The sequence below is a fragment of the Rhea pennata genome, chromosome 7 (assembly GCF_028389875.1).
Source record: "Rhea pennata isolate bPtePen1 chromosome 7, bPtePen1.pri, whole genome shotgun sequence".
Classification (NCBI taxonomy): Eukaryota; Metazoa; Chordata; class Aves; order Rheiformes; family Rheidae; genus Rhea; species Rhea pennata.
Genome location: NC_084669.1, coordinates 7,653,130 through 7,673,234, shown reverse-complemented (window position 1 = coordinate 7,673,234; position 20,105 = coordinate 7,653,130). Strand labels below are relative to the sequence as shown.

The following is a 20,105-nucleotide window of genomic DNA, read 5'->3' as shown; positions in this document are numbered from 1 at the left end:
TGGGATACAGTCGTCCTAAATCGTAGTTAAGATAGCACCTCTGAGCAGGGAAGTGAAATAAAATGGAAAAAAAAAAAAAAAAAAAAAAAGTTTAATCTGTGAGAAGTTTGCAAAAGGCTGCATTCTTGTTAGGAAATGATTGCTAACGAGATGTACTAGGTGTAGCAAGAGATGAAGGATATTTAGTGTCCTGGAAATTAGGTGGATTTTTTTTTTAATTAAAATTGCCATGGAGATGGTTCAAGACGAGGCTCTTGGAAGTTTTATGATTTCATCAAAGCCTCTTTTCTGTTTCTAGTTGATTAGAGACATTTTTAACACATTTTGAACATACTATTTAGGTGACATTTTAACAGGCTCTGCTATTAACTATTCACTTTTGTTTAAAATCTGTGATTGAGCAAATGAATTAAAAAATACAGGGAGGAAAGGAATATGAACAAAAGAACAAAGCTGAGAATTTTGCACATTGTGATGTTCTGATTTGTGATGTACATGAGTAGGTATTGTCAGTGTATAGGACTGATTCCTACTGCTGTAAGCAATACATTACAAAATGGTTTCTTTGTATCACAGACTCTGGCTTCATTGAAGTTGGATGATAGGGAAAGGAAGGCATCCTCACCTCTCTGAGCTCACATACTCCTTTTAAGGAAGACAACAGCTACATCCTGTATAGGAGGCCAGGTAAGTGGCATCCAATCAAATTAAGGACTATTATTTTTACAAAAAGAATGGACATTTATAAAAATTGCTTAAAAATCAGTGAAGAAGAGGTGTAGAAAGAAGCATATAACATGCAAGGCAGGGCTACCTTTTCAGACAGAATATTGGTTCGGAACATTTTGAGAGGCTAACCTGGAAGACACATTATATTCAATTTTGTTTTACAGAAGTGGCATATAGTATAATCATATTTTAACTTGAAAAGATAAGCATACTTAAAGAAAGCATATTAGTCTGGTCTAGCAAATGCACTTAAAGGTCAGATCAAAACTGTTACTATTACTAGAGTTATAACACTACTATGACATTTACACATTGTTTTTCCAGGTACTTCCCTGTGTCATGGGAAGTGTTTTCTTTCAATCTTGAAATAAAGTTCTATAATTTCTGAAAGACACACACTATTAAGGTAAAAATTACTTGAATGTTTGAGGGGTTTTTATACCTATTTAAAGTTTTAGTTAATCATCTAGCTCAAAGTGTGATGATGGTTCTCATATAATGTTACATTTTAACAATATCAGAAAATCCAAGCTAGTCCTCTTTTTTTTTTTTTTTTTTTTTTTTTTTTTTTTCCAGACTCTGGAACTACTTTAAAAAGCAGACAGTAGAAGAAGAAAATGTAAAATTTAAATGCCAGGAAAATAAAAGCCCTCTTCCCTCTTTTCCTTCATAAAGTGTGTGGGGCTGGAGGATTAAAAGCTGTTAACGATGCAGAGCTGTGGTTTGAAACTAGAGATTCAGAGTATGAATTTTTTATAGGTCTTGTGACTGAAAGTTGAAATGCCATGGTGTTTAATAGAGCATTTCTATAGAAATACCAGAGAGGTCATTAGTACAAAATTTGATCTGCTCTACTAGAGGCCTTTACCGTGTCTAATACAGGCATATGCAATAAGAATGAAAAGGTTGTGGATTTGTAACTAAATAGCTTTTCATATATAGAAAAATATATTCAGAAAGCCAATAGCAGCCTCGGTGTTGGATCAGGAAGAACATCAGTAAAAAAAGAATTCATGTTGCAGATTTCTGAACTGAGCATTTTCTGCCATTAAACTAGCGGAACAGGAAATTTGGCACATTTTATGGACCTTGTGACAGTTTAAAAGCCTCTGCAGAGTTCAGCTCAGTAATCACTTTTCTCCTTTCAGAGGAATGTTTTCATTATTCTTAAAGACAATTATAAAACAAGTCAGGTGTATTTTAGTATTTTCAATGAGAATGAAAACATAAACAGAAATAGCAGCAAATATGTTAACAGAGATACCAAGACAATACATAGAAAACATTATTTAAAACAGAATAAGGCTAAAATAGGTCAGGATGGAAAAGAATTTTTAATTTGTCAAGTAGAGCAGAAAAAAAGATGAATCTTCATACCATCCAAAAAAAGAGCCTTTAAGAGCTAATTGTACTTAAGCTTCAATTTAGAAGTTGCTGTTTACATTTTCTAGAAGTCTAAATAAATAGAAAGCAGTATGCAATCTCTTTTCAGTTGTCCCATGTGACAGGACAAGAGGCAATGGGCAAAAACTGAACCACAGGAAGTTCCGCCTGAACGTGAGGGGGAATTTAATCACTGTGAGGGTCACAGAGCACTGAACAGGTTGCCCAGAGAGGTTGTGGAGTCTCCTTCTCTGGAGATATTCAAGGCCCACCTGGATGCAGCCCTGTCTACCATGCTCTAGGTGACCCTGCTTGAGCAGGGAGGTTGGACTAGATGATCTCCAGAGGTCCGTTCCAACCTTACTGATTCTGTGATTTATCTGTGTTCATCTCATTCCTAACTGATCCAGAGGATCTTTAGATGAAGAAATTGTAGAAGCATTTTTAGTCAATGCAAGATAATATGACCAGTTGAAAAGGCACTTTTTAAAATTTGCATGCCACAAGGCTGAAGAGAGAACTATCCATGTCACAAGCTTAGAAAAGCTATTACATTTCTTTTGAAACTGTGAAGTAGTCTTAACTGATAATTTTGTTTCAAAGCATGAAATACTGGGTTATTTTGTAATGAGTGGTTTTAACAATTTTCTTCATTGCTGTACTCAGTCATTGCCTGCTTTTGTAATATCTGTTGGCAAAATGATGTAATTCTTTCCTGGGCCTCCTGTTGTTTTCATATTACATGTCTTAGAGACCAAAATTAGATTATAGTTCTCATGGTACTGCATGAAACAGGATTCAAAAAGTGATTAAGTAAATTCATGAGGGACAGATCCATTGAGGTTTATTAAATACAGAGATTGCTGGAATCTACACTGCTGACATACTGCTATGGGGTGTCCTGTTCCTGTAATTGTCCTCAGGCATCCACTGTTTCAAACAGGATACTGTGCTAGTGAGCACCTGATCTGGTCCAGATCTTAACATAAATAAAAGAAGAAAAATACGGTGATCAAGACTCTCTGCAGTTCTAGTTCGGAACTCTGTCGGGCACAATGTTGTCTTATGTAGGTGATCCTACATTTTACTGGAACAAACCTGGTAAAAAATGAAGCTTTAATGCATATGAAGTTTCCTTTGAGGCCATCCAAATCCTCCCCTCTCATCCTTTTTTTTATTTTTTTTTTAAATTCTGATGAGCTAGGTTGCAGTACAAGTCTGCTCACAATGCAGACAGAAGAGGCCCCAGTCCAAGTGATCCCCTGGGAAGACTCTGTTCAGCTCACCCGGAGAAACTCATCTTACTTGTCCCTTATGAGCCCAGTCTTTGCCCAGATAACAGTCCATGTCCTCTGGCTCAGTATTCAATCACTAATCCCTCAAGTAAGTTTCTCTGTCATGAGCTAAATCCTTCCACTCAGAAGTGCACAAAAATACAGTTTGGGCAACTCGGTCGTATTTAGACTATATTAATCTGTAGATAACCACCCATGGAACGTCAACTAGAATAAATTGTTGGATCCGTTGACACTGAGTTGAATGCATCTATTTCTCCTACTGAAAAATCTGTCCCCTACTCTATCTAGTTTATATAACTGTACTTATTTTTAATGATAGTGGCTGAGAATTTTAGGGGATTTTATTACTATCCTAGAACTGACTCACTGTATAAATTCAGGAAAGGAAGTTAGACCACTGTTTTCAGAACTGGAATGAATCACAGAATCGGTAAGGTTGGAAGGGATCTCTGGAGATCATCTAGTCCAACTCCCGTGCTCAAGCAGGGTCACCTAGAGCATGGTAGACAGGGCTGCATCAGGCAGGCCTTGAAGATCTCCAGAGAAGGAGACTCCACAACCTCTCTGGGCAACCTGGTCCAGGGCTCTGTCACTCTCACAGGGAAGAAATTCCCCCTCACGTTCAGGCGGAACTTCCTGTGGTTCAGTTTCTGCCCATTGCCTCTTGTCCTGTCACATGGGACAACTGAAAAGAGTTTGTCCCCATCTCCTTGACACCCTCCCTTCAGGTACTTGTACACATTGATCAGATCCCCCCTCAGCCTTCTCTTCCCCAGGCTGAAGAGGCCCAGCTCTCGCAGCCGTTCCTCGTAAGGCAGGTGCTCCAGCCCTCTGATCATCTTCGTAGTCCTACACTGGACTCTCTCCAGTAGCTCCATGTCTCTCTTGTACTGGTAAGAATGCATTTTAATGCTGCTTTTTGGATAGGTCCTACTTAAGATACCCAAAGCTCCATATTTAGAACTAATGAGAAAACACAGAGTTTGCTCAGGAATTATGAGCACTGTGTGCGATGGGAGAAAAAGAAACAATTCCCTATTGACTGCTCAAATGCAGATACTCCAAATTAATGTTCACTTCTGAAAAAATAGGCTCTTAACTTCATGTCTTCATTTACCTGTTTAATGTGATGCATCTCACAGCATATTTTGACTGATTGTTTGTGAACACCTTTGCAATCCTATACAAATAAAGCAACTGAGCTGGTTATTAATAAAGACTTAGAGCCCAAACAGTTTAGATCAAAACACATCAAAACAGAAAGATAGTTAGCGTTTGAATCTAAGGTTTAGTTTGGCCCAAATAAATCCAGTATTTTAGTTCAAGCTCATCTTGAATTATCATCAGAAGTAATTTTAACTCAGTTAATCAAGAACTAACATTTTAGATGAACAGGTACATTGGATATTTACTTCAGAAGGCTCACATTCCAGCTTAAGATATCCTGTCTTTTAATTAGGGATTCTATTACTATCTCACTTGACCTTGGCTTTTGTTATAACATGAAACAAGATTCCCCTCTTTAGGTACTCTAGCTTTGAGATAACTTTTCCAAGATTAAAAAAAAAGACTTTTTAAATTTAAATGTAACAAATTTGGTCTTTTTATATTACCAGAATCCAAGCAGAACTAAAGATCCTTTATTACCTGTGTGCTGTTATATCTTAAGTCCAGGATCTGTTCTTTAATTCAAAGACACAGCTGAGATTTGTCACATATATTTTGCTTCTTACTGCATTCACTACACTGACTTCTAGTATTTATGTAAATGCTACTTTTCTTAATCTTTAGAAAGCACTATATTTAAAGTATTTATTATCACACTTGCCATTACTGTTCAGTTAGGTACCTTTTCTTTAAGTATTCTGAGACAGATTCACCATTCCTCATAAGAATTCCAGTCAGCCTCGCTGGGGCCATCTTGCATGCTGCCAAGTCATCTTTCCCAGAGTTGAAATTGTTTTAGCTACTTCCCCTAACACATTTCACATTTAATTACACTATGGTCAATATATTTCAGATGTTCTACAACCTCAGATTTTCTTTAATACTTGGCTTATTTCCTGGATTAGCCCAAAGCAGCCTCTAGCTGATGTAGAGGCTTCAAGAAACTGCATTAAAAAGCAATTTTCAGTTGGTATAAGGACTCAGCAAGTAAAGAGTTAATATTTCAGAGGTGAAAATAATTTTTCAGATGACCATCCCTGTGAGGCTGTGTGCGTCACTTGCCCTTCATTAGAAGTGTGATTATGTACATTAGTTGACAGGTAGTTGGTTGCTTTCAGGTCTTGTGATGTGACTGGGTTGTGGTTTCTCCAGTCTGAGAGCGTGCAGTTGCAGTACATCTGCTCTGTCTTGTTAGCATCCAAGTAAGCTTTGACAAATCTGGCCACAGCGAGAAGCTTTCTCAGTTCTGCTGGAGGTTATCACTCCTGCAGTAAGGTCAGAACTGAACCTGTTTCATTCCTTCAGCCATTTCAGGGCAGAGCCTAGACTGTTTATTAGCCTTAATTGCCATTAAGGGGTGGAGGAAAGGACTGCCTAGTGCTTTAACAATCCAAGAACAAGATCTGTATTTTGGTCTCAGTAGAGTGCTTGCTTGTGCAAATACTCAGTAACCCAATTTCCTTAGCTACAGCTTGAGATCAGTGATATGCGGTGGCAGGTCTTGTATTTCTCTAGCTGCTCACTAACTCCCATGTACGCTGACATAGGTTCATCTGCAAAGAAATGTAAAATAAGGGAACGGGATAGACTTTTGAAGGAAACCGTACTGGTTCTTAAAAGCAGAGGGAAATCTCAGAAATATTAGCCTAGATCCAGAGATTTCTTGGAAAATGAGGATTCTGGGATTTATTTTTTATTTACTCTTGCCTCTGATCCCCTCTAAGTTTCATGTGTCATATCAAGACACTGAAAAGATGTTCAGCTCAAACTCATTCTACTAAGAATGTGTGGGCCTTGTAACCGTAGTACACAGGCATGCCTTTTCACATGCAATCTAGGACTCCACAGACTTGGTGGTTAAAGGCATCCTTGTGGGTAGTCTCACTAGCTACACATAAAAGCTGTCCATCTAGACACATGTCTACACATTTTTTTCAGCTGAACCTAGTGCATATATCTGAAGAGATCATTTCATTTTCTCTTCTTTGGTCAGCCAGCCCCCCCGCCCTGGCCTGACAGTTTAAAACAAAATGAGAAGCTTTAGCAGGTATTTTTGATAGAAATAAATATTAAAAAACAAAAAAATGTACTTTAGAGGTTTGCCTCACAAGGACTAAAGTAAAGAAATCGTTTCCCTAGTTCCCATAGCAAGCTGAAAGATGGCCATTTCATCTCAGTTCCTTATATGAACTCAAGGCCATTTGAGCATGGAAAAGTAGTTTGGCTTGTTGCTTGGTCTTTTGTATTAGTAGTAAGCTAAAGAAAAGTAAACAGAAAGACTAATTTACCTTTTCTGGTTGCTGTACTTTCCTGTTTTCACAACAACCGTCCTATGGCTATATCGATTCTTCTGTGTTCAAAGACCGAAAAGATAAAACATGAGTATTCACATGACTAATCTTTAACCAAGTAGTTTTATTGCCTTCACAAAGTGTTTTTGCACAAATAGAGGTAGTTTGTCTGAAGGATATGGCCTTAAGAGTAGATTTAATGAAAAAAGCTAATAGTTACAAACCTAAAGCAATCTAGGCGATTCCACCTAGATAATTGTGATAACATAAGATACTCTGTTTAGCTATGTAAGGCAAATAGCTATATTACTGAAATCATTTACTAATGCATTTTAGCTGAGAAAGTATACTTTTACAATTTCTGTCTTTATCGTGTTAGATTTTAATTGTCTAGTTTTGTGCTACAGTCTGTGCTTCTGCTGCTCAGAATCTGTTTGAAGCAAGGCAAACAGGCCAAATTTAAATTCACCTATAAACTCATCTCTTCTTCAGTTTCTACTCATATACACTCTCATGTTTCATACATGAAAAGTATCACTTAAAAGGGCAGCAGCAATCTGTAGAAATTTTTACATCTTTGAAAGCTGTTTTACCCATGTGATACCAGAGATATCTAGCCTTATGTTTCAACACTAATATTGCACCATGATACTTTTTCATGCTTTCTAACTTGTTTGTGCATAAGATACTAGCAGGGAATGACTAAATGAATTACTTAGGCAAGCTACTCTCTAGAACATTCAGGAAAGTATCAAAAATAATGTAGAAAAATGAGTTTGATTTTTTTCTGTAATATTGGTTTATCAGTAAAAATGTAGACAAAAACCTCTGACAGAAATACGATTTAAATCAGTGTTCTTCATTTTCAAATCCAAACTACAGACAACGGGAAAAAAATCAAATCATTTCATTTTAACTGAGGAATAATTTTCACATTTTGCAGCAGACGGTGTTCACATAGCTTCATTAAACCAGAAGGCAAAACTCACATATATTCCTACAGTTTGCATTCAATTTGATTCCCATTATTTTTCTGGCCACTTAGTGTTGTTTAGAAGAATACTAAATAGACTAAAAGGGTAGAATTCTAGTCTACATGTAAAAAACAGTGAGGAACTTGTCTGCTCTTGTCAGTATCTCAGCAAATTATTTATGAATTCCTCCCATTACCAACCTACAACTTCAATTATTCCAGTAATTTTAGAAGAATGTCTCAAATCACAGCTGTCTGAAATGCATTTACACTTCTGTTTGAATTTGCTTATTGAGCTCTCAATCTAACAAAAGGAAAAAATGAAGTAAATATTTTTGATATGAAATTCAAAATGTGTATGAAATAAACCCTGAAGAAGCTTGGCTTCCTGAATAATTTCTGCAAAAATTTGTCATCCGTACAAGGCTATTTAACCCAAGGCAATATTAAGAAGAGCCAAGAAAATGAAAATTGTCATATAAAAAGTGAAACTGAAGTTCTGTGAGGGCTGCAGTTCCATCTACAGTTATTTTTATTGGCATGGATAAAGCTTAGAATATGGTAATGAAAACTTTTTTTTTTTTTTGGCCAAGATTTTCACTTAACAGCTTTTCTCAGCAGCATTTTATCAAAACACATTTTTTAAAAAAGCAGTCCGTGTTACTATATAAGCACTAGCAATAGATTTTCTGCCTTCAGAACTGTGGCCTGATCAACTAGGCTTAAAGACAAATAAAAACTTCAATGAAGTCAATACATGGTATTTCCCTTTTTAAAAAATATTCCAAAGTTGTGCACTGAAACTACTGAGATTTTGCTGAGAGAGTTCTAGATTCATAAACTATCAACCAAATGTATTACAGCCTTTATTTTTATAGTGGAATTTCTACATATATCACTCCAATTGTATTGATCATTAGTACTTTTGCTTTGGTAGAGGCAAAATGTGTTAAATAATGAATACACTGCAAGAAACTCTTAATGGAGTACTAAACTACACATTTATATTTTTTAAAGAGTTAAAAAAACAGAATAAACCCCATCTCTATTGTTTCACAACCCGTATGCTCCTACATACCATCTCATGCAAGGGGAGTACTGTCAGCTTCCACTAGTCTGAGAGAAAAATGTTGACTATGTGGAATATAATTGATGCACATAAAGTCAATGGCTATAAGAGAAGTTTCCGTAGCAACATTAAGAACTGATATTTTTAGATGTTCTACCTTAATCTCATGTTCAGGTTTTTTTGAACACAGATCTTAACTATTTCCATTCCAGATGCTGCAAAGATCTAGTCACCAAACAAAACCTCATTGTCAAGACATGAAAAGATGATCCCTGCCTTGTTCTTCCACAGATTATCGCATGTTTTCTTTCCTTTACAGTAAGTATCAACTGAATATTGCACAGTTATTTATCAAAATGCGGCTGGTCTGGAAAAATAACTTGCAAGGACTCCCTCTGCTCTTGGGAGGAAGAAAAAATATGGGAATAGAAGGGATCAAAATAGGGGAAGCTGAGCAGATTGCAGCCAAAGATCCCCAAACTAATGGCACAAAATCAATGGAAAAGGGATAGAAAAACAAGAGACTGACAGGATGCTTCATGCTCAGGAGCTGGATTGGGAGGAGGCAGAGAGAGCATGTATCACGGTGAGGAGGGAGGAGTTGGAAAGTGTCTCCCAGAGCTCCTAGCTTCCCCATGCTGGGAGGGGGGCTGCCCACAGACCAGCAACAGACACTGCAACAGAGGAGCAGCTACAGGAGCAGAACCTTGTTAAGGGAGGAAATACAACAAAAAAACAGTCCATTAGTTTTTTCTCTTTGATCAAAAATGGCTGCATTTGTAGGAGGAACAAGAAGAATGATAATATTTTTCTGAGAAATGAAGCAGAATTTTTTTTTCTTGCCCAGCCTCCTTCAGGACTGTTTCCCGAGAGCCTCATCCCCCAGTAATTCCCATGTAAAGACTGAGATAATGCTGACATAGATTCCCAGACTTCCTCCTACCTAGCAGTTTTCTTAATCAGGATTATCCCATTGCTTTTCCTAGCTTTATAATCCTCCAAAGAAGTTAAAGTAGTTTGCAGAGGGAATGCAGATTCCAGGCAGGTAAAACAGGTAGAGAGTGAGCTAAGATCAGACCTGGTTAGCATGGTAGCTGTGGTTTTACTTCTGGAAGGAATAGAAAGCTCTTTCTCTTCATTGTTAATTTCTTAAAAGACAACTGGCAATAATACACAGTAGTGCACAGTTTTGGATTTCATTAATAATCTATAAATACAAATACTGGGTAAAACAACAACCCGCCTAGGTTTGTTAATAGACTTCCGAGTTGCTATTCTCTTGTTAATTAGCTTAAAACTCATGAACACCTCTGCTCATTCTCTGAAGAAAGTTAGACACAAAGGATACCAAAGGCAGCAGAAGAAGCAATCATAGATTAAAAAAATACATAAATTAAATGCTGAGAATGATGAAAGAAATAATAGCTGAAATAAGTAGGATTTTGACAACAGGCCTTGCCCAGAACAGAATATCCAAGCCAGGATAGGCAAAAAAAAGTGAGCCCTGTCACATGTTAAATCTCTTCAAGGGAGACCAGAGTTCTTTAGCAGAGATTTAAAAAGAGATAAATCGTGATGTGAAAGAATTGCCTGGGAGAAGCTGTTTATCAGCCTTCTTGCCTCTCCTAAAAGCATTATATTTGGGGAGGTTCTATCTTTTTCCCCTTTTTCAGCAAGAGAGCACAGATTTCTTCAGCTGATTACAGTTCTGTTCTGGATGGCAGTCATCCAAGAAGCTCTCCTGTCTTAAGAACCAAATCCCCTTTCACTTATACACTTGGCAGTCTTACTGAGAAAGCCTGGGAGGGAGTCTGTCAGTGTCAGTTTGGCTGAGCTTTCCATATCTCTAGGAAAAGGGCAGCCATCAGCAGCTATGTAAATGATTAATACAATAGGTACAAATAGCAGCAAAGCATGTGTGAGAGGAGAAAAGTATCTGAAGGTATAGGACCAACTGCAAGATCTGTTCAGGATCCATGCATAACAGCAGCTGGACAGGCTGCTAGCTGTAGCCCGTTTTAGCATAGGTTCATAATGGGGGTAATTGTCTGTGTTTGATTTTACACAGGAGATTTGTGGGCATTAATACTTCCTCTACACCATTTGCTCAGCATATCTGATGCTGTAATTTGAGCTCGCCTGCTTTCTGAGTGGTAAAAGGGCACTGTCAAGGACATTTTTCAAAGTCAAGTTATTTGTAAATTGTACGCCCAATTATTTGTAAAATCCTTGCAAAACAGGGGAATTATTCCCTTGCACAAGACCAACTTCTTTTTTTTTCCCTAGTTACTCTCATAAACCTGACTCTTCTAGAATAACTAGTTTTTTTAGCATCTTTTATTGGAAAGATCCATTTACTGGGGGACACAGAGTTCATATGACACAAGATAGATGCTGTTACAGGCATGCAACTGTTCAAATTTTAGTGAACAAGGAAATCACCGAGGCAAAAGAGAGGGATTTAGAAACAAGTTATTGCTACTCTGGCACATATCATTCACTCTTCCTTTCTCTTTCCTCCAAACCTTCAGATTCTGGTAGTGTCGGTAGTAGTATCACAAACTGGTTAGTTTTCATTTGGGGGGGTCTCTTTTTTTTTGGCCATAACACCATCTATAGAAAATGGTTTTAGTCAGAGGTAAAGAACATGCCCTTTATCTCCACTTGTTATTCTGGCTGAACATTTTATTCTTGTTTTATTCTGCATCTGGACTCAGCTGGCATAGCTTACAGGGTAATTTTGCTTTGGATCTGGGCAGTATTTGGATTCAAGGGCAGTATTGTATCAATTTAGGGACCAAACATGGAGACAAAGGACTACTAGACTGCTGAGCCGAGATTCGTGCCATGACATGAATTCTTCTTTTCACCGAACAGCACAGCCAAGTCTCTTCATATCTTCAGAAGGTATTTTGTTATCTGAATCCTTTGAAAAGATAGAGCTTAGCTTTTAAGCCTCAAAGTCACACCTTTAGGTTTGGGATAAACGTATTTACTAAAATTACAAGCCATTTAGATAGCTTCTTAATAAAGGTTATGTAGATATGTCCAGAACAGCTAGAATAAATAACCTTCATCTGCCTGATCAAGCTGAATGTTGCTCTTGTTGCAGACCACTGCTACAGGAAACTGCATTATACTCTATCAAAAGAATACAGGGCCAAGTGAGGGTGCTGCGGTTGCTAACACTGCATTTCCTTTTGCTGTGGTTTAGTGACTCATCTTTTACACTTCTTTATTATCCCATTTACTGGCAATACAAAGTGCTCTTTTCTGATAGAGAAACATTTAGAAATGATGGATTTTGGTAAACAATATAAAAATGACTCTTCCTAGCCATTAAAAGTTTTAGCTTCATAGCTTTTTTGAGGAATGCATATCTTCATACAAGCACATTTCCTTTCCATACTCCATTGCTTATGCATGGAACCCAACTATAAGTAGTTTCAGCAATACTACTGATGTACTTCAGTGCTTCAGTTGTTCAGAATCTCTGATGGATAATGAGAATTTACAAGGTCTGATCCTTACATTTGAAGATTTCATGTTCAATGAATCTCATACATTTCTTTTCACTTATTTTTATCTGAAAAAATACCACTGTAGATCTTTTTGACATTGTCTTGGTTTACCTTTTTTTTTTTTGGCTGGCACCTGCTTGCTTATTAGCTCATTTAAGGAAATTAATCAAGTCCTGATTTGGTCTGACAGACAGTATGTATGTTCTTGCATACTTAGATGAAGTAGCAGAAGGGGAACTTGATAACCATAGCCTATCACTTTGTAAATGCAATGAAAACACCAGCAAGTAACTGAGTGGATAAAAAAGCACATAGAGGATGGTCATAATCAAAGAAAAAGAAGTATTACCTAATCTTTTTCTTTTCCTTTTTTCTTTTCTTTTTAATTAAGTTTTGGATACATTCCAGGTCATTACTTAAGTGCCTGCAGAGTTAACTACACAGAGACTTAGTTTCATCCCTCAGGTTCCCTGTACCCTGTATACATAAAAAGCCTCACTGACCAACCAACAAAAAAGTGTGATTCTTTGTGCAACTTCTTCTGGAGATACAGAAGTAGTCATGGCCTGAAGAAAAAAACAGAGTGTAGAACTTTATCCCCACAGTACTTTTAGGGCACTAAGCAGTGAAACTTAGTTTTCCTTGAGTAACAAAAGTTGCAAAGCCAGCACATACGTTCTCCAGAGCAGATCAGTGTCTGCAAGCTAGAAAGTAGAACAGAAGAGTAAAAAACATTAGACCATAACATATTGTCAAGATTTGTCCAACCCCATTTCCTGTAGTGTGATATCAAATCTAGCAACACAGGAATACTGGAAAACCTAAATTCAATTCCTTCACAGGCCATAATATGCCATTATATCTTATCTATATGCTTGGATTCAGTGCTACTTATTGACAGTAATAGGAAAGCTTTAGAGTTGTGTAGGCAAACCCAGGTAACTATAAGAAGATTTACAGCTTTCTCCTTTTTTGCCACTTTATTAAACATTGATCTAGAACACATCTAGAAACATTGATCAATAGCACAAGGAAACTTGCCTTCACACATTAAAAAAATACACATCATCAAATTCTTTTTTCGTCTATGACAACTGCCGCCTTCACCAGAAAGCCCAGTCCCGATTTCTTGCCATTTATTTAAAATCATGAGTACATTTCCCACTACTATATTTAGTTTCCTCATCTGTAGATAATGAAGAGCACTACAATGAATCATTTTCTTTGGGAGAGGTCCTAAGAGGACAGCTGAGAGAAGGTAAGAAATACCCAGCAGATGTTACACTTGTCTGCATTGACATGTGAGAGGCCTGTGAGAGGTCCACTTAAAATCGGCATTGAATCCAGTTACTCCCAACGGCCTTTGGGAGATCCACTTTTTCTAGCAACAGCATGACAAAGCAAGTAACCTACTTCCCAATTGTCTCGATAGCTGAGACTTTTCTGGCCAGACTGCACAAATTCCTTTAACAAAAGTTAACATATAGTTTTGTACCATATCAGCCCTTTTGTTTTTCTGTTATTGCTTCGCGGGGAGCAATTACTTTATTGGTCCCTTGTGCAGGCTGCAAGACAGAGTTTTCAGTTCAGTGCTGCATTAGCTACTCAGAGTATACCATTATGCATTGTTTGCGTTTCCAGTGTATGAAGAGAGAGGGCTTTCCAGCAGAGGGAGGGAAAAAAAACCTATAGGGGAAAAAGTAGGGTTTCAGATACTGTTTCCCCCTCTGCAAACACTGTGTTCTTTTCTTCACATGGGGTTAGGAGCATGAGGCAAAGGGTGAATTCCAGTGCTACCACAGTCCTTCCACTGTTAACAATTGCCCCTACATCGCTCCACTATTTTTGTTCCAAGCACCTACATGAAACTAGACATCTGTGCAGTTTTATTGTTTCATCCATATCCAGTTCAGCACAAGCTGGCCTTGTCAGTGGAGCCAGGCAATGCTAAAACATTTATTTACCTTTTTGTTGTTGTTTATCAAGGAAAAAAAAAATCCATTTTCCTTCACAGGATTTACTTTTGAGGAAGCTCAAAGGATTCCATCATTCCCTCTTCATTTCTTTCTATGGAAGAAAAAAAAAAGGCGAGAGAGATACAGCCAGCATGACAGTATAGACAAAGTAGTTCTCTCTTCCACATGCAGAAGAACTGAATCTATATGTTCTGTATCTCTAGCAGCAGATAGCTATAGTAAATCCTTCCCCACAGTGCTAGGGACATTAAGGTTTAGCAAAAGACAGAGGCATCCAAGCACAAACATACCTCACTCAGGGCTGCGTGTCACTATATGATCAGTCATCAACTCTTCAGCTTCCAGCTGCCCCAGTTAGCTACTACCCTACCATCATATTATGCTCTCTCCCCTCCCCATACAGATGGATGACCCAAGGACTATATCCCTTCTAGGAATTTTAAAGGTTAAAAAAAAAAAAAGCCCACCCTCCCCCATCCCTTTTCTGGTTTCATTTCTTAGTGAACCGACAAACCTACAAACTCTTAAATGTTTCTATTTGCTCTGAATTCAGCCAAGTTTAATCCTATTAAGACAGGACAATTAGCACCTGCTAGACTTACACTACCTCATAAAGATTCTGCTAGAAACCAGGATTGCTCATTTATTTCCTTCTTCCTTACTTTCAACTGCTGTACCACCTACCTAGCACCAATTGTCTAAAGCTCTCCACTTTTAAGTCCTCCTTTGCAGTCTAATATCTTCCTCAGATATATAGACAAGTCAGATATCAATTAATGGCAGTATGTTAACTCTCCCATTGCTGATAGGGTGTTTCAGATCCTATTACAGCAGGATACCCAGGTATCCTTACATCTGTAAGTAGTGCAGAGTATCTATGGAGATAGTCCCTGTCTAAAACTTTCCCCTTCTGTTTCCTTATTAGACATCAGACTTCTAGATAATAATGAACTTCTCAGTCTGTTCAGCACATTAGGAGAGAGGTGGTAGTTTTATTGCTGCAGTATCAGTAAGTTCCTTGAATATAATACTCACAATTAATTAAGAAGTCACTCCAAAGTTTTCTGAAAGAAGCAGAATCAGGCTTTTCTGAAGATACCCACCTCTACTAGAAACTAACATGAAAAATCTACCATATGATTAAGTACTAGCTGAATATTAATAATTATATATATATTTGGTACTTTACCATTAAATAATATGAGCCTACTGACATCTGTGTCTTATTTGTAGCCCTAGCATCTTTTAATCCTAATCATGGCTAAGTAAGTAAACAAGCATTGCTGAAAATGGGAGAAGAAGAGAAATAACTGCCATCCTTATAATCACAGAACAAAAGGCCACATGCTAGAAATGTCAGTCATCATATCCTTAAGCAACCACACTAAGCAGACAAGTAGTATATTTCATTAAGCTATCATGTCAATAAAGTATCAGCAGGATCTGAAAGTCTGGCTTAAGTGCCCCTGCTTTTTAGTTTCCATGTATACATTTTTAGACTCTGTACATATTGTCACTCCCCAAAGCACCTATATCCTAAATGTAAACATTGGGTAATGAAGGGAGTTTTTACCCCAATACTTCCCATAACTAAGAATTAAAGTTTAGAACTTTGTGCAAAATCTGTTGTTTAGGTGCCTGAATGCAATACCCTGGCTCAAGTGCAAACAAGTACACCAGTGTCATAAAACAAGCAAGAACATTACCAAAGCTCAAGGCTCAAGACTGCAGTGTAATGAGTCACTTACTATGCAGCAGTGGAGCCACATGCTCTTGGCCTGCCCCCTGTTTGAGGAAAAATGTGTTCATTTAAGTGTCAGTGAAAAAGATTTAAGATAATACATTTTTGCCTTGTGTTTGTGAGGGTCTAGAAGTATGCATGTGGTTGAGCCCCCAGCGTTGACTAACACATAGTACCTCTTTAACCAACAGTAACTTGATTATCTCTCTGAACCCTGAACTGAACCACAGCAGTCAGTTAAGATTAGAATTCAACAGAAAGCAAGAGACTGTCAGAGAGTTTGTAAATCTAACTCCTTAAATTGCAAGGGAGCTCCAATGAGAAGCAGTATTTTATTGCGGATTTTCTTTAGAGACACCATGTCAGCATTTTTGTAAAGAAAGGCCTATTGTCTCACAGAGGGAGTTGAGCATTTCCTATTTCACAGTTAGTAAATAAAAAATGTTTTTTACATTGCTCATGATGTGCTGTTTTCCTGACTGCAAAGTAGACTGGTTAAGTATTCTTCTAATGTACTGAGAGAAGCAAGTTCTTCTGCAGGTTCCCTAAACTGTATGAAACAGCTGATTCACTAGTCTGTGGTCTGCTTCATGTTCTAGTTCAGGAACTAAGGTACTCTATAATCTTGGATCAGGCACCAGGAAAAACAGCGTGGTCCAAGAAAGGGCTCCTATTTTGCTCAAGGTCAATGAGCTATCTGAAAGCTTAAAATATTTAGCACATTGTAGTACAGAAAATCATGTTTATATGATAAAAGACAAAATTGCTTGTAATGTAGGATTGCAAAGTTGTACTCAGACTGCCTAGATCTAGGGCTAACCAGAACTATACAGTCTAAATTTGCAAGGTTCAGCTAGACCTATTACTAAAACACTGGAAATATGCTATGAATGTTTTACAGTATCTGCACTGGGAAACTGCATATTTCATACACATTTCCCTCTAAAGAAGAGGAAAAAAAGCTTTATTAGTAGCTCCCTTACCCCTTTATATATGAATCATGACATCTGTACAACTCTATATAGTGCAGATAGTCCCTTCATTCAGGCAGCATGGTCAGATAAAGTATAAGAAGCCAAACAGAAAAAAATAGATTCCATCTGGGATTCACAAAGTTCTTTGACAATACTAATAAAAACAAGCTGCCAACCTGCATAAGCATTAAAAGTTCTTCCTTAAAACCTTTATCCACTTTATTCTTTTTAAAATATCTGATAGAGTGAATAAAGCTTCTTTAAAAAGTTCAGCCCAAATGGGAGTGGACATACTTCATTATGTGGGCTGGAGCCCACATAATATGGGCAATAATATGAGCAATTGTTCCAAAGAAAATTTGTTGCACTAGCCCCTGAAAAAGCTGATTTGAGTGGATTTGCTGTTTTTCTCCACTCCCTTGACAGTATTATTTATAAAAATGATACAAAGATTTTTGCATACACAATACTTTTAGCAGGTTTTGTAAGTATGTAGTAGATCCAGATAACTCTGTTTCAACCCAAAATAATTACAGACACCTCATAAATGGCCACTGGATGTCACTACTGATCCATTTCAGAGAACCATATGACTTTCACAAGAACAAACCAAAAAGTCCTAACTTAGAGAAAATAAAATACTATTTTCCCTATGAATATTGTTAATGATAGATTGGTAGCTCCTTTTCCTAAGTCAGAATAGCACACCTGACACCTTCTTTATAAAAGCAAAGCAACACATAAACAGGGTGTTTTCTTACATTATCAGACAAGATCCTATCATGGAGGAAGAGGCTTCAGGATCAAGGGGAAGAAATTGAGGCTTTTAGAGTGACGATACCACATCAGGGTCAACAAGCAGCAAGAGGAACTCCAAGCAGTCTAAGCTCATGAGCTAGGGGACACTAGGAGACAGGTGGGAGTGGGTGCTGGTCAGGTGCTCAGTGTTTTCCTGCAGCTGATGCTAAATAGCCAGGTAATCACCACCCTTCTCCTTATCTCTTCTATGAAAACAGTGCAAATCTACGGGGGGGGGGGGGGGGGGGGAAGGGAGGATAAAGGGCTGATCTTCTGTATTATACATTTCAAAGAGAATCAGAAACAAAGTGCCTGCCAGGTCATTAAAGACCAGTCCTGTCTAGGTCAAGTCCACTGTGTTGGGAACTTGCATAGACATAAAGTAAAAGACAGGTCTGCTTCTGAAGATATGTGATCAAAGAAGGTAACAGGTAAAAGGACAAATTGATTCCTTTCTGTGAAAACTTTTCTCTACTCTGTTGGAATGCTCCTAGATAGGAGGAGAGGGCAGTCTGATATGAATAGATGAATTAGGGCACTGGGAAGGGAAAAGAGAAGATTTGGGTAAGACTGATTTTACGGAGAGGTGAGAAAAAAGGAAAAAATGAAGGACATACTGGTTAAGTCACGTGGAAAACATCATGAAACCAGAAATTAACCTCACTTCCCTGAGACATCAGGCCAGATCATACACATTTATACACTAATGGCAGTGTTCTGGAAGGTCTGACACCACTAACCACCTCTGGCCAGTTCAGTGCTCTGCTGAACACTGTTGGGCTTGGGTCTGTCCCACACTGCAACAGTCCCACTTCATGTCCAGGTTGCTCAGTACTTCCCAGGAGAAGGCTTTATTTCCCATTCCATATAATGTTACTAAACTTTCATCATTCAAGCTGAAAATTTCCATGTTAGATTTCTGCCTCAAGCTGAAAAAAGGATAAAAATATTCATCTATTTTCCAAGAAAGAAATTTGAAAGAAAAATCATGTATGCTCAGTAGAGACTTCTAGAGATTAATAATTGGATTCTTCTAAGATTTGTTCCTTTCAGGCAAACAGAACAAACCCAGTGGTTCCCAAGCTATTTATAGACCAGCCTCAAATGCTCCAGCACTGGGGAACTGGGGTTTAGGCTTATATTTTAGTTGCCATTTCCAGTTGCTTACCATTTCCAGAGTCAGACCACTCCCCAAAACTAAAAGGAAAAAGCCTTTCTTGGGCTTTCATTCATCTCTACCTTGGCAGCATCCAGCTAGGCAAATGAAGAGAGGTGACCAGTCAGATATGAACACAAAGGGGGCAGGAACTGGAACAAGAAAGTAATAGCTGATGTGAAGATTTGGATGAGAAAGGGATTTTATGGAGAAGGATGAACCTGGGACCAGATGAGCTTAAGAGATGTAGTAGAAAGCCTAAGCTAAGGAAACAGACAGCTATGGTAGAGACCCTGAAGCTGGATGACAGCCTGGAAGGAGAAAGGAGAGTAGGACCAGACATACAGAAGTATGAAAACTCTATTTTATGCACAAGGTGTAATTAAATTATGACAGGCAACCAAAATTTAATGCCTTTGAACTCCTTCTTGCTACCTTAGAGTATTTTAAACTAAATTTTAAGTGTGTTTTTTGAGTAGGTTTCTTCCTCTTGTGAATCAGTTTGGGAGGCAGGGGTGGTTAGGGCGGTTCAGATATTTTCAGAAGCAGAGGACTGGTGAGTTCTGGAATTCTGGAGCTTCATTACAGGAGCAGAGTATGGCCTTAGAGCATCCTCACCCAACCCAAAAGATTGGTCTAGTGTGGATTACATCAATTTGATGAATTACTTGTAGTGACCTCGCCAGATAAAGACTATGGTGACTAACACCCAGTTATCTAAGAGAGCTGTGGATCTAATTGGATTGAGCTAAGGGTCTCCCAGGCACCAGGCTCAGCAACAGCCTACCAACCCACTGAGCTCATCGGAAACCTGAGAAACTCATCTGATTTCTGCTGGGAGGTTCGTTTTGATTTAATCAACCTGGAATTTTGCCAGTGGAATTTTTTTCTCTCTGAAATTTCCAAGCAGTTCTACTAAAGGCTAAAGGATAGCACAAGGAGCTCTTTCTGCATAGCTTGTCTTTGCCTTCTATTTCCTTACATGCAGAGCCATATTCATATCGTGGGGAAATGGCATTACATCCTTAT

The 20,105-nt window shown here is 38.0% G+C and overlaps 1 long non-coding RNA gene across 1 annotated transcript; it reads left to right on the top strand.

The window, feature by feature from the left end:
• The first annotated feature begins 136 nt into the window (after positions 1 to 136).
• Positions 137 to 16,548, top strand: LOC134142786 (uncharacterized). Its single transcript, XR_009958956.1, has 5 exons — positions 137 to 687; positions 9,123 to 9,228; positions 11,705 to 11,817; positions 13,624 to 13,689; positions 14,446 to 16,548. It is a non-coding gene; the product is annotated as an uncharacterized LOC134142786 (long non-coding RNA).
• The last annotated feature ends 3,557 nt before the right edge of the window (positions 16,549 to 20,105 follow it).